Raw genomic sequence first — 13379 nt, forward strand, 5'->3', positions numbered from 1 at the left:
ATAATGCCCATTTCACAACTGAGATTGACAGTGCTGCTATGAAAAGAGTAACTTCACTAATAGAACAGTACATAATGTAGGGAGACCATACAAAAGCCGGAGTGGCATTACACCTTGGTAAAAGAGGTTTTCTGTTGTGTAAATCTCTGCAGTGCTCAGTTACAACAGGCTTTATCAACCATATGTGGCCTGTAGATGTGGCTAGTAGATGTATCTCTATTGATTTCTCCTATTGTCAGGAAGTATAAAAGTGAGATCCTATATTGAAGGTTTGCTCAATGTTTCATCGTCCTCGCAGATCACAAATGAAACTGAGAGAACTATGCTGTCGCGAACAAACAATACAGTGAGAGTGAATCTCGAATCCTTGGCAAAAAGCCATTAGGAATACCTTGAAACCTATCCTTTACTTTTTCATCTCTTTTTTGAAAACACATTTACGGAGCATGTTATAGAGTGCATGCAATTATTACATCCATTCCACTCTTGAATGCAGTCAATTTCTAGCCAGATAAAGGGCTAAGTGAAACTAGGGAGAGTGCATGTTGCACACTGAGAGGCAGAGCAAGAGTGGGAAGAAATTGCAAATGAACAAATGCATACATCACCTATAGCACTTGCACAACAAAGTGATTGTGTGTGAGAGGCTGCATTTTGCAGTTCGAGGTAAAATGCCAACTGGGTAATTATGAGCAGTAAATTCTGTTTACACACTCATATAGAGCAGGCTTGAAACTGAACAAAGCAGTAAATTATTTTCCATGTACAAAACATACATGAAATTGGCATCCAGTGGTGTGCTTTGCTTTTCAGTCGCTGCCTCGTCTTCTGTCACACTGAACTGCAATTGTGGAATGCAATTTTGAATGAATGTTTACTGTCCAAAATCTGATTTTTTATGATCCGGTTGTCAACCCTGAGCACTGTATTAGGAGATATTTAACAAAAAGGTTTGACTGTACTGTGTTGAATCAGCTACAGACAACTGTCAAAACAGGTGGGCTGACTGAATGCTTGGTCTTTAGACCTTTCTCTGCAGCCTCCCACACGCTATCTCTGTCTCCCTTTTTCTGTTTGATTTAATAAACACACTTAACAATACACCAGGCCTGAAATAAAAAAAAGCATTATGATGCCAGTGCACTGAAAGTTTCGGACTGAGTTTGTATCACCATTATTGACAGCATAACGGGAGGTTTCTATAGAACAACCTTTATGAATAGTTTCCCAATTATTCTGCCAGTGTGCGACAACTGCAAACCTTTTTTTGTTTTCTGGTGTCTTGACTCTGTCTGAAAAGCCTCCTCAATGTCTCCTTTCTTATCTATTCCTCACTGGTGGGGACAGTGGTCACCAGTAGAGCATTTTGGGCTGCAGAAAAGCACCGTCCCCGAAAAAATAAAAAATAAAAAATACAAGTCCTGTCCATGTCAGAGGATCTTGACGACACCCAAAGGTGACAGGAGTCAAAACTCATCACGGTCAGAGGGTCCTCTGGCGCCAGGAAGCTACATGATGCGTGAGTCAGGGCACAGGTCACAACGCCGCAGCCATGCTGCCTGGGCCTCACCTCCACTTCACATTGTCTCAGAGCCTCCTCGCCTCCTAGTCCCCACACACACACACACAGATGACTGTCAATAAATGTCTCTTCTAGCAGCAGACTTTGCTCTTTTGTCTGCACTATCGCAGCTTTTTCAACGGTGACCTTTACACGTAGTCTTTTTAGGATGTGTGCGATTTAATGTGTTGTATGCGAGTAGAAAAGAAGCTTGTATGAACAAAAACAGCTACTTATACTTCTTTCTTGTACATATATGGCATGCTAGATACATTGTATGCATTTATTTTTATGCATTCCCCCTAATAACTACCCATATATGTTCATGCAAATTCACAGAAGGGGGGGGGGGATGAAAACAGAAGACTAAATTGTATCCATTAGCTCGAGGAAATGATTCATACTGAGCCCCTCATAGCGCAGTGACTTCACCCTGAGCTCAGAATTACTTTATAGTAAATGGTACACTCATAGCTGCATTACACTCTCCTATACAGCAAGGATCAAAAAGACTCCTTTAAGTTGATTAGTTTCCATAAAACACAACCTCAACCTAGTGTTTCATTAATGCCAAACATAGATAAGCAGCACTCTGAGCTACGGTGAGGCTCACTCCAAGAAGAGCCTCCTCTCGTACAATGCAGCGTAATTACATTCAATGTCTATTGAAAATTTAGGTTGTTGTTGTTTTTTAAAAATCCAGGACCTTGTGCATTATTATCCATTAAATGCAGTTTAAAACAAAAAAAAGGTATAACACCAATGATCCTTATCTGCAAACAGTGTTCTATTTAAAAGAAACTTGTTTGAAAATATGCAGAAACTGCTTACAAATTGGGGGAAATGGTATATCTAACAAATTAAATATTGTGTAAAGTACACGCATTAGCGCTGTAATAATTTTCCTTCTAAAATCAATTGCAGCACCAACTCCAGAATTCAGGAGTTGTTTCCACTATGAGGGGCAGAGGCCAGGGATATCCTGGATTTCCGGACTCTTAAAGTCTGTCAGCTGTGCTTTATTGATGGCTTATGTCAAATGCCATTCTGACAGAGCTCATTAGGATGAAGGGAGTCGTCTAGGTAGAGGCAGGAGAAGGCAGAGCTGGCGAGCTGCCTGATCACTGTGTGCACAAAGCTCACCACTATACCTAGAGGGTGATGCCTCTGACAGGAGTTAGCTGACAGGGCTATCTGTGTGTGTGTGTGTGTGATACACAAAGAGGGGCGAGGGAGGCTGATGGGAGTTCAGAGGGAGAAAGTATATGTGTATGTGTTCATGTCATTGCTTGAGTTACCCGGTGTCACTGAGCAGGTCCCTGCTTGATGCCACGACTCCAAACACAACTGACAGGCTGAGAGTCATCTCGCTTTCGCCACTCACACATACTCAAATATTTATCTGTGCACAGCGCTCTCAGCGCACTGTGTGGCATCAGCAGTCTTGTGCTACAAGGACAAGGCCCTGTGGAGACTTCAGAGACCTTGAGAAGATGAGTCAAATTATTTCCTCACTGGTCGCTGCTCTTCTCTGTCGCACAGTAAATGTAACATCCTACAACTCCTTTTGAATAGACACAAAGATTACATTTTATTTGCAGCTGGATTGTCACTTTTGGTATGGCTCTCGTATAGTAAAAATACATTTTACACAGTCTCATTCAGCGATTACTCTCTGAAGCCAGGGGTCTAATACTACTCTAAACAGCTGAATCCATATCTGCTATGGCCAGCGGCACTGGTGATGAGCTCAGACTGTTATGTGACATCTTAATATACTGATTAAAAATGCATGTTTGGAGGGTAAGCGGAGGGGTGCTCTGGGTGCTCCTGCCAGGGAAGATTAAATCATTCTACTTAACAGACATGCTGGGGATTCGGGAAAATGTAAATGAGCAAGCCATAAGACACCAACGTCAGCAGTGGATTTTATAAAGTGGCAAAAATAATATGACAGAAAAGAAGAGGATACGATCAATAAAAGTCCTGGCTGCCTGTCTGTGTAGAGGCCAGCTGTAGTGAGGGTAAAATCAACTACAAAAGCGAAGCTTTTATCAATAAATGGAGATAAACGTATCAAAAAACCAAACGCATGAATGCTACTTGACTGAACAAGTCATGTAACTGTTAGAAAATATGATACCAGTTTGTGTTCTCATCAGCATCCCATTGCTTTAATATCCTGCCAAATACTTTGGCACACTGTGGCACATCAGCACTGACAGCAGCAGGGAGGCTGAGCCAATAAAACCTGAGACACTGTTAACATGCCATCTAAGTTTTGAAGTCGTGTGGAACTTCACCAAAGACAAGTGGCTGCTAATCTGATCAGTTAAAACACACAGGTCTATAGGATCTGAGCTGAGCTGATCAATAACTGTTGCTCTCTTTGACACACACCAACACAAGCAGAAAATACAACTCACAACTGAAAACAGCATTATAAGCATTCATAAAAAGAAAATTAGATCTTAGGCCAAATTGAGTCCCTAAAAAACTGCACACAGCACAAATGTGAGCATTTAAATTAATCCTTCACATCAAATTGAACTTAAACTGTCCTAGATATTGGTTAGGGTTATCGATTCAGGCATCAAACAATCAGTTCAAAAATTATATAATATTTTATATATATTTATATGAAAAACCTGATTTATTGGTATGAGAGTATTTTTTGCCAGATTTTGTTAACTTCAGATTTGGTGATTTGTCCTCGTTTATGTGTTTCTACCATGGGCAAGTAGGCTACGTTTCCTTTCTGTCTTTACGATAGGGAGTCTGCCCAAGGTGTTTTATTTAGAAAATTGACCGGATTCTCTCCGCTGATGCTGCGTTTGACTTTCTGCCAGCTCGATCTGCTCTGTGCTGCGGTGCTTCTGGTGGAATCACAAGCATTGTCTAGAACGGTCGCGATCAACTTCAGCAGCCACGTTGCAGCCAGAACGTGTAACAGCCGGCGCCCCATGGAGTCGAGAAGTAAGTGGGTGATACTACTAAAAGCATTATCAGTGCTCCTTCCTTTCTATGAGCAAACTGCCAAAGGTTTACCTCAGTTTTTAAACATAATATATTTCTTTAAACACTCAATCACAATGTCAGTGCTATGGTGCCTGTGTATGCATCTAATCATTGTTCTCAAATGGGCAAGACTTCTTTGGAACTGGAGTAATAACGTTTTTTTTTCCTATAGTGCAGCGGCAGAGTGGACACCAAGCTGGAGTCAGCTCTTCAGCACAGGTTTTTAGGAGGAGTGCAAAAATCCTGTCTGGTTCACTGGATTTCTTAGTGCAGAAATGACAGAACAGTGCCCCTTTTAGCCATCTACCTCAGGTCTTCCTCTCAAGTTGTCCGTGAGAGAGTCAAACGGTATTACACTGGTTGGAAAAATTACAGTTTTGGAACCTAGGTGGGTTTTTAGGTAGGAGGAGGAGCTGTTTAGTTCAATAGCTTTCCAAATGTCATCAGTAGCAGAAATGTCTATTTTGCTTGGTTCCATATTGGTAATGGCTTTTAAAATTGGGGACTGCTCGTTGTTCCGATGGCCCATTATTCCGAAACCCTGTTAATGTTGTTAAATAGTGGTAGTTTGCTTAGATTTAGTTAACAAACTTGGTTAGGTTAGGAAAAGATCACGTTTGGGTTCAAATAAGTACGTTAGTAAGGTCAGTTAAGTTACATACATGAGTTAATTTATATCTCACACATGTAATGTGAGTTAAATACATTATGTAAGTTGTACCAGGCTGGTATTTTCAGAGCAACTGGCATTTGGAGCAATGGGCGTTTGTTTTTCAGCATATACATTAAAATTATTGGGGTTTTGTAATAATGGGCAATCAGAACTGTGCCAAGCAGGACTTGTTGTATGTATGTGTGCGTTTTCTTCCTCTGCCCCTGCCTTATGCTACGCTAACAGCATGATTGGTCTCCACCTGTAAAGTCTGGTCTTACTGCTCATTGGTTCATTGCATCTGAATCATCATTCAAAGCACTCAATAAAAGAAACACGGTTCAAGAGTTCACCCTCTCTCAACTTTGATTCTGCCATTGTTGTATTAAGTGAGCAAACTTATTTTTTTTAAAAAGAGCGAGAAGCGTATGTGGTGGGAGGTTGAGGACTTTGGGTTCTTCTCTCATGTAGTTCATTTTTGTCTACAAACACTAACTCACCTGGTAGAGCTGGTGTCCCATGTACCAAGGCTGAGTCCTTGCTGCAGCGGCCATGGGTTCGATGCCTACCTGTCGACCTTTCCTGCATGTCACCCCCTCAAGTTTTTTTTTATAGATAGTCTTTTGTTTGTGTTTTGTTTCTTGAGGTAGTTATTAGTCAGGCCTAGTTTTGTTATATTGTTTTCTATTAGTTTAGCACACCTTGTTCCATTCTCCCTCACATTTTTGAGAACCACTGTTGTATGTTTGCTGGCATTAAGTGGTAAATAAATCCCTTTATTGTCACTTCTACTTGATTCCTGCAACTTGATTGTTGTGTTGTTGTCTGTTTTCTACGTAACGACGTAACAGGATTGCAAGGCACTGTAAAATCTAAAATGTCCTTATGTTGTCTCCTGGGCTCTTAACAGCTGATTAAATTCCTTTTATACCATGTTTAGCTCAACCTGGTGCTTATTTCTAAATGCACTAAAGGAATACATTTCCCATTAATGTATTCATTTAGTTCTTAAAGGTCCAGTGTGTAACATTTAGGTGGATCTATTGGCAGAAATGGAACATCTAATATTCATAGGTATGTTTATCAAGTATAAGATATATATTATTACTTTACATTGAGCTGTTTTTATCTACAGTGGGAGCGGGCCCTCTTCCACAGAGGCCGCCATGTTGAACCGCCATGTTTCTACAGTAGCCGAGAACAGAAAAACCAAACACAACATTTTTCGCCACCATAGTTTCTCCAAAACGCATGGAAGGCTGAGCTGTATTTAAATGGTTGCAATCTGCAACTTCACCGTTACGCCACTGAATCGTGCACACTGGTCCTTTAAGTTGTACGTAGTTTATTGTTTGGGTACACAATTATTTCTAGTGAGTACACTGTATGTTATTGTCTCTGTAGCCATATAAATTTCCGTATTATTAAAAGTCTTTACAGGAAACACCCTTTAAGTTTTTCTATCATCTTCAGACCACACAGACACAGTGTGCGGTCAAATTAATGGATAAGCCTCCGGCAGCACAAAGAGAGAAAGATGCTGTCTTAGAAAAAGGAATAGGGAGGCACGAGGTGAAGAAACAGATCAACAGCGGCTTTTTCGTTTGGGTGTATTTGGTTTTGACCTTCAGACAGCTTCAAATAAATGCGACACTGAGGGGGAAATCAAAAATCCAGATGACCCTGAATCTCTACACCCTGCTGGCATAGAATGAATATGTGATGTTCAAAGATGAATGGGGGAAAGAGTGTCATTCTGAAAGTGTAATACATTTTCAGACAAACGGAGAAACAAAGTGTGCGGGTAATGCCTCTCCACAATCAGCAGCACCAGCAGGTGTTTTTTTTTTTTTTTTAATGTACAATACTATATTTATTTAAATAGACCTAGAAAGTATAATTGCTTAAATATTTTATTATGTATGTATATATATATTACATTACATTACATTACATTACATGTCCATATTAAACTAGCAACAAAACAACACTTGTACTTGTTCATAAACATCAAAGATTGAATTAAACAAAATTTAGCAAATAAAGAAAATAAAACATGTCAAATTGACCATTTAACTGTCCTAATGTAATGAAACTTGTGTTTTCATCTCAACAGCCTGATTTATAAGAAATCAGCCAAAACAGACAAAAGAGTTACAAAAAAAAAATCAGAGATAAAGTCGAGATAAATTACTGGTATATTGACTGTACAGCCGTAAGTGTCTTCACTACTCATTATATAAAAAACAAACCTGTATCATTTTGTCAGGAAAACACAAGCTACTCTGTTTCTTTAGCGTATAAAAGCTATATCAAGGGTTATTTTACTATCAAATGTGAAGCCTATATCTTGTTGCAGACAATTTGTCGGCTTAACAAATATAAAAAGGAAGCTATTGTATACAGTATCTTTCTTCTTTTTGTACCTCAGTGGGTTCCTGACAGTTTTTAGCATCACCATTTACAATCTTCCAAATGCTTTTAAAATACTGACTGTCATGGCCTTGTGCTGAATAATACAGCTTTAGAGAGAGCAGGGGAATTTTCCTCAGGGCACAGGTGTGCCCTGATAGTCTCATAAGCCTCCGGCAGCACAAAGAAAGAAAGGTGCTTTCTTGGGGAAAAGGAATAGGGAGGCACGAGTTGGAGAAACAGATCAACAATGGCTTTTTCGTTTGGGTGTATTTAGTTTTAACCTTCAGACAGAGCTTCAAATAAATGCGACACCGAGGGGGAAATCAAAAATCCAGATGACCCTGAATCTCTACACCCTACGCTGGCATAGAATGAATACATGATGATCAAAGATGAATGGGGGGAAAAAAAGTCTGATTCTGAAAGTGTAATACATTTTCAGACAGAGAGACAAAGTGTGCGGGTAATGCCTCTCCACAATTGGCAGCAGCAGTAGCTGCAGTCATTTCTTTTTATTTTGAATACCCTCCAGCACACAAGTGGTGCAGACATATACCTATACGTGACAATCAAATACACACCAAGCATCACAGGCATATCAGGCATATGACTGTGGTTCAATACTGACACCTTTATCGTGTAAAATCTACTGTTGTTCAGTCAATCTTTGGGATTATTAAGCTACTACAGCGCAGAGAAAAATTACACTGCTTTTAGACAGTATATATAAATATTTATGAAAAATAGAGTCCAGAAACAGAACTGAAAGAAACTCCTTTGGACTTTTACTCTTAACTTCTGTCTGCAGATGGTCCTCTGAAAGGGTCAGTGTGGCTGCATGGGGCTGAGCTGCTTGACACGCAGTGACGGGGTTGACAAGGTAAGTGGTCAGGCTGCTAAGTCAGACAGTCAGTAGATGGACAACACACTTACCAACTGAGGAGAGAACTGAGGGAAGTGTTTGCTCAGGAAAATTCAATGAGTCTGTCCGAAAAAATCTAAATAACCATCCTTATAGTGGCTCTAATTACTGACTGAATTTTGATTGGAATAAAAAGAGGTGAAAATTTCAAAGCATACACAGCGATCACTATATCATTATATATTTAAAAATATCAGTATTTCAAATGGCAAACCTCCCAAGCAGCGATGCCTGCAGGGAGGTGGGGGCTCAGAGAAATCCTGCCTGTCCTTGTGTGTCACTTACCAGCCCCAGGAAAAGCCTTTTTTCTTTTTTTTTTTTGCTGATAGCGCAAAGTGTCTCCATGAGGCTAATGCTTTATGTCAGGTTCTATACTAACTAGCACATTAGAAAGAGGGAATCCACCTTTACTTTCCCCATAAAAGCATTTTTCTTTTCCCACAACACTTAGCAGCAGTAAGGTTTTTAAGTATCGACACAGTTGAAAAGCTGATGACTAGGTTCTTAGTAGGTGCTGGAGGTATACTGTAGAATTCACCCTGTTTTGTCTATTTTCTCTTCATTTTATTATGTACACTTCAGAAACGAGGAGAGCTAGACAAGTGAATTGATGGGAGGGTGGAGCAGGGAGGGGAGGGGGGTTGATAAGGAAGAAAACAAAATAAAAAAGAAAAACAGACAAGGAGTGCCAAGCTCTGAAAACTGGCATGCTGCAGTTGTATGTCAGTCACCTAGCAACAAGTCCTCCCCATCACTTACCCCCCGCTTCCCCATCTCCCGCTGCGCTCTCTAATTCAACAAATCTGCTCAGAATGTATGGCTGCTCTTCTAACAAAACGCATTCTGTGCTGGGGGCTAAGGATGTGGGCCTCCGCTGAACACGCCACTCAGCTGCCCATTGACCACCGGGGCCTTTCTCTGCACACACTGAGGAGCGAGGGACAAAGACCCTGAAAGCAGGGGCAGCTCCACAGAGAAAACATTTGCTTGTAATTGTGTTTGACTGCATAATGAAAATGATGTTCTTTTTTAATTTGGGCTTGTTAAGGCCACACTATTTTCCTCTGGTCACCTGATTATTGTAAAGAAGCAACCCCTCACTTGCCCTATGGGGCACAGAGGGGGGAAATATTGAAAATGGTCCAAAGACCTCCCCACGCTTTACTTTAACCCCTCTTGTGTTTCAAGTGTTCTCTGGCAAAAACATAAATATGTAGACCCTGTTCATTACAGGATGGGAGAGCATGCTAGAATGAGGGGTTTTTTCCCTCGAGAAAGGATAATGACAGTGAGGCACACACGGACGCACACACATACACAAATCGAGTGCTGCCATGCTTGCCCTGAGTTGTGAAGCACTGAGAAGGTTAGCATTCCTGGTGCTACTTCAGTGAAACAGACCATTAGTGGGAGCATCGGGCTAGCACCCAAAAGAGTGCTTCAATGGGCACATTCACATCCAGTGATTATTTGCACTTTTTAGCCCCCAATTTCCTATTTTATTAATGTGTGTTTTCCACATTCATCTGGCTTTCCCCTTTTTTTTTTTTCCTCGCTGCTTTCCTGTGGCAAAGGTGAGGAGCATTCAGGTGGATGTCTAAGCTTGGAAAAGAGAACATTTAAACAACTCCAAGCCAAAGACCAATTGGTTTCATCTTTGTTCGAAAGGTTTGCGCAATGCCAAATTTTGTGTCTTTTCTTTGATATTAATGTCACATTTCTCTGGTGGTTTCCGTCACGTTACATATGATTTATTTCAGAAGCTGACATGTCTTTGAGTCACTCTAGGTTTCCTGTCACCCTCCCTATGGACATCTATTCAGTGATTTAATTGGTTTAAGTTTTTTTTTACAGGCATCCCCAGGAAACCCATGGATAAAGAGCGAGTCTGCTGCAAGGTCACAGGTGATAAAAAACAGGACTGTCCTCTGCTCACTGATATTCAAGTGTATTCTTTAGGTTTCTGTCCAGGAGGCCTGGATAGAAGGTCAGCTTGCGTAACCCTGACGCTGAACTGTGGCCTTCCCGAAAAACCACACCTTTATGTGCAGGTGGAACGGCATAGTCGCCTATGATCCCGGTTCATGTTATTGAATCTCACAGGATTTATAGAATGATATGGATTTTGATAAGGATAAAATCTTAGAAAATACCCACTCAGTTGCCAGTTTGTTAGGTACATGCTAAAACCTTTGTTTAATACAACACCCTTGCATTAAATCCGAGCTTCGTGAATGTTATTATGTGAAAATGTTTTAGAGAGGCGTCGACTCAACCGTATGTTAATTTTGAAGGTTGCAGTATTGTTACTAATATTTTGTCCACTGCATTTAAACCAGTGAAGGTAGAATAACTATTAGAAACATCTCTCAGCATAATGCAATAAATACATCCACCAAAATGATCATATAGTTGAATGAAAACCTCTTTTAAACAGTTTCTACAAAAACTGAACATTATAACCTTCATATTGGTGGGATGTATTGCAGGTCTGTTGTATTAGACGCCATCAATTTCAGCTTGTGCCTGAAAAATGTTTACAGATAAAATAAAAGCAAACGGGAATGTCTGTTTTGGTTATTCCAGTAAATAACTGCCAAATGTGAAAATCCTGTAAATACCATATTACCACAACGCAGTCCTGCTCATACGTTTGCAACATTACCTGCAATAGCTTCATCAACCGGAGATATCAACTACCTCTGTAGAAAATACACTGACAAATCTCTATCATCTCACAGTATTTCAGATACATTGTCATATCACTATAAACAAGAAGTTGATTCATCTATTTGTCAACTGACAAATTTTCATTAATTTTTTAAGCAAAAATGCGAGACAATCTCTGGTTCCTGCTTCTCCAGGGTGAGGATTTACTATCGTTGTAAATGAATAATGTTGGGATTGGACTGATGGTCAGACAAAACAAGCAATTTGAGGAGGTGACCTTGGGCTCTGGGAAATTATAATGGCAATTTTTTCACTATTGTCCGACTTTTTTTACAGACTGAACAACTAATCAGTCAATCAAGGAAATAAATAGGAAATAGGAAAAAAATTGTAGCCCTACATACCACCCAACCCTAATTTAGACCAAATGAACAAGGAGTTTTCACACACCGTAATTAGATAAATGTCTTCCTCAAGGTGTAAGAACTGTGAGATTAAAAGCAAATCTTCTCTGTCATCCCAACTTGGTCTGCGTTGTTGGGACTGAGCAGGTGTAAAGTGGATGGGCTGAGTAGTCTGAGGGGTCAGATGGGACTGGAGTTGAAGGATCCTGTCAGACTGGAGTGGCTAGAGGGCCTGCAGTAACACCCCTCCCACTATAGATTAACAAGTTTCAGCAGCACACTGACGAGGCCCTGTTGCATTTGTTTTTTTTTTCTTTTAAGTGTCAACAAGTGAGCGTGTCTGTCTGTGTGGGTATTTTCAGGACTTTCACCATAAGGACCCCAACTTTGACACCAATTAAGGAGATTATGTCTTAAGATGAGAGGAAAACTATAGCCGCGTGTTACCACGGTGATTGCTTTTGACAAGGTCACAGGGCACCGTGCAACAGTGCACGACCTCAACAGGAAGCTGCCGATTTTTTACTGGGATGGAAGCAAACAAAAAGAAAATAATCACTTGAGAGACACTGAGACACAAAAATATAAAACAGTGGCCAGTGCAGACGGATACAATTTTCAGCCTCGGAAACAATTAAAAAAGTGATTTTCCAAAGTCAGCAGCAGGCTTTAAGGAGTAATAACAACCTATAATGAACTTTGTCCATGTTAGACATGTAGCTGCAGCTCTCCTGCCCAAAGGCTTTAAAATTATAAGATTAAAAACTGCAATATGATTTCCATTACTATGTTGTATGGCAAATATATTTATGGAGGTTATGTTTAGCACTTAATGATTTCCTCTCTGATTATTGCCTTTAAGCTGTTGGTGTGGAGTTAATTAACAATTGTGAGTGATTTCCATGTATTCCTGTTTTTAGAGTAACTTGGTTCAAAAGGAGACAAATCAAATGTCTGTGTGTGTTTTAATGATGCACTATAAAACCTTGAAATACAGCACATAAACCATAAGCAACTGCATCTGACTCAAAATAAATACACGTTTTAAAACTGGTTTATACAATTAAACAAGCTTTTTTTTTTGTTTACACATGACCTCCTTAAATCCTATTTATTAGTTATAATTCACAATATTTTACCACTTTGGTATATTAGGAATAAAAACCTCCTCCACTTATGATACACAAACACACATACATTCATTTAAAAATTAAATCCAACGAAATATAAAGCGAAGGTGAAGGATTTATTTGTTTAAAGCTAATATGATTTAAAAACAGTGCACACAACTTTTCGTTGGCCTTGTTTCGTTCCCTGGTTTCACGTCGTCTCCTATTTTCTTCCCAAGAAGAAATATTTCTTACACAGTACAAAAATAACATCATCATGTCGTTAAACCAGAATAACGTAGCTCAATACATCCCCTTTTTTATTTACTTTAAGCACTTCAAACAGGCCTGACCGGAGCTAGCAGAAAGCAGGTCGAGGAGCTACATGCTACATGCTAACCCAATTAGCCTGTGAACTTCTGGGCCTTGCTCTGAAAGTTTTAATAGTTTGTGGTGTCCTACCTTGATGTGGAGGCCAGGTTCATCCTAACTCAGTTTTGTGGAGGAAACTCAGCGGCCTCCTCCCCCTTTTCTGTATTTACCTCTCTCTCTCTAACTCTTTTTCACTCTCATCCCAACTGGTCAAGGCAGACGGCCACCCACCTACAGCCGGCGTCTGTCCAAGGTT

The sequence above is a fragment of the Morone saxatilis genome, unplaced genomic scaffold (assembly GCF_004916995.1).
Source record: "Morone saxatilis isolate NCDOM2014 unplaced genomic scaffold, NCSU_SB_2.0 Contig3, whole genome shotgun sequence".
Taxonomy (NCBI): Eukaryota; Metazoa; Chordata; class Actinopteri; family Moronidae; genus Morone; species Morone saxatilis.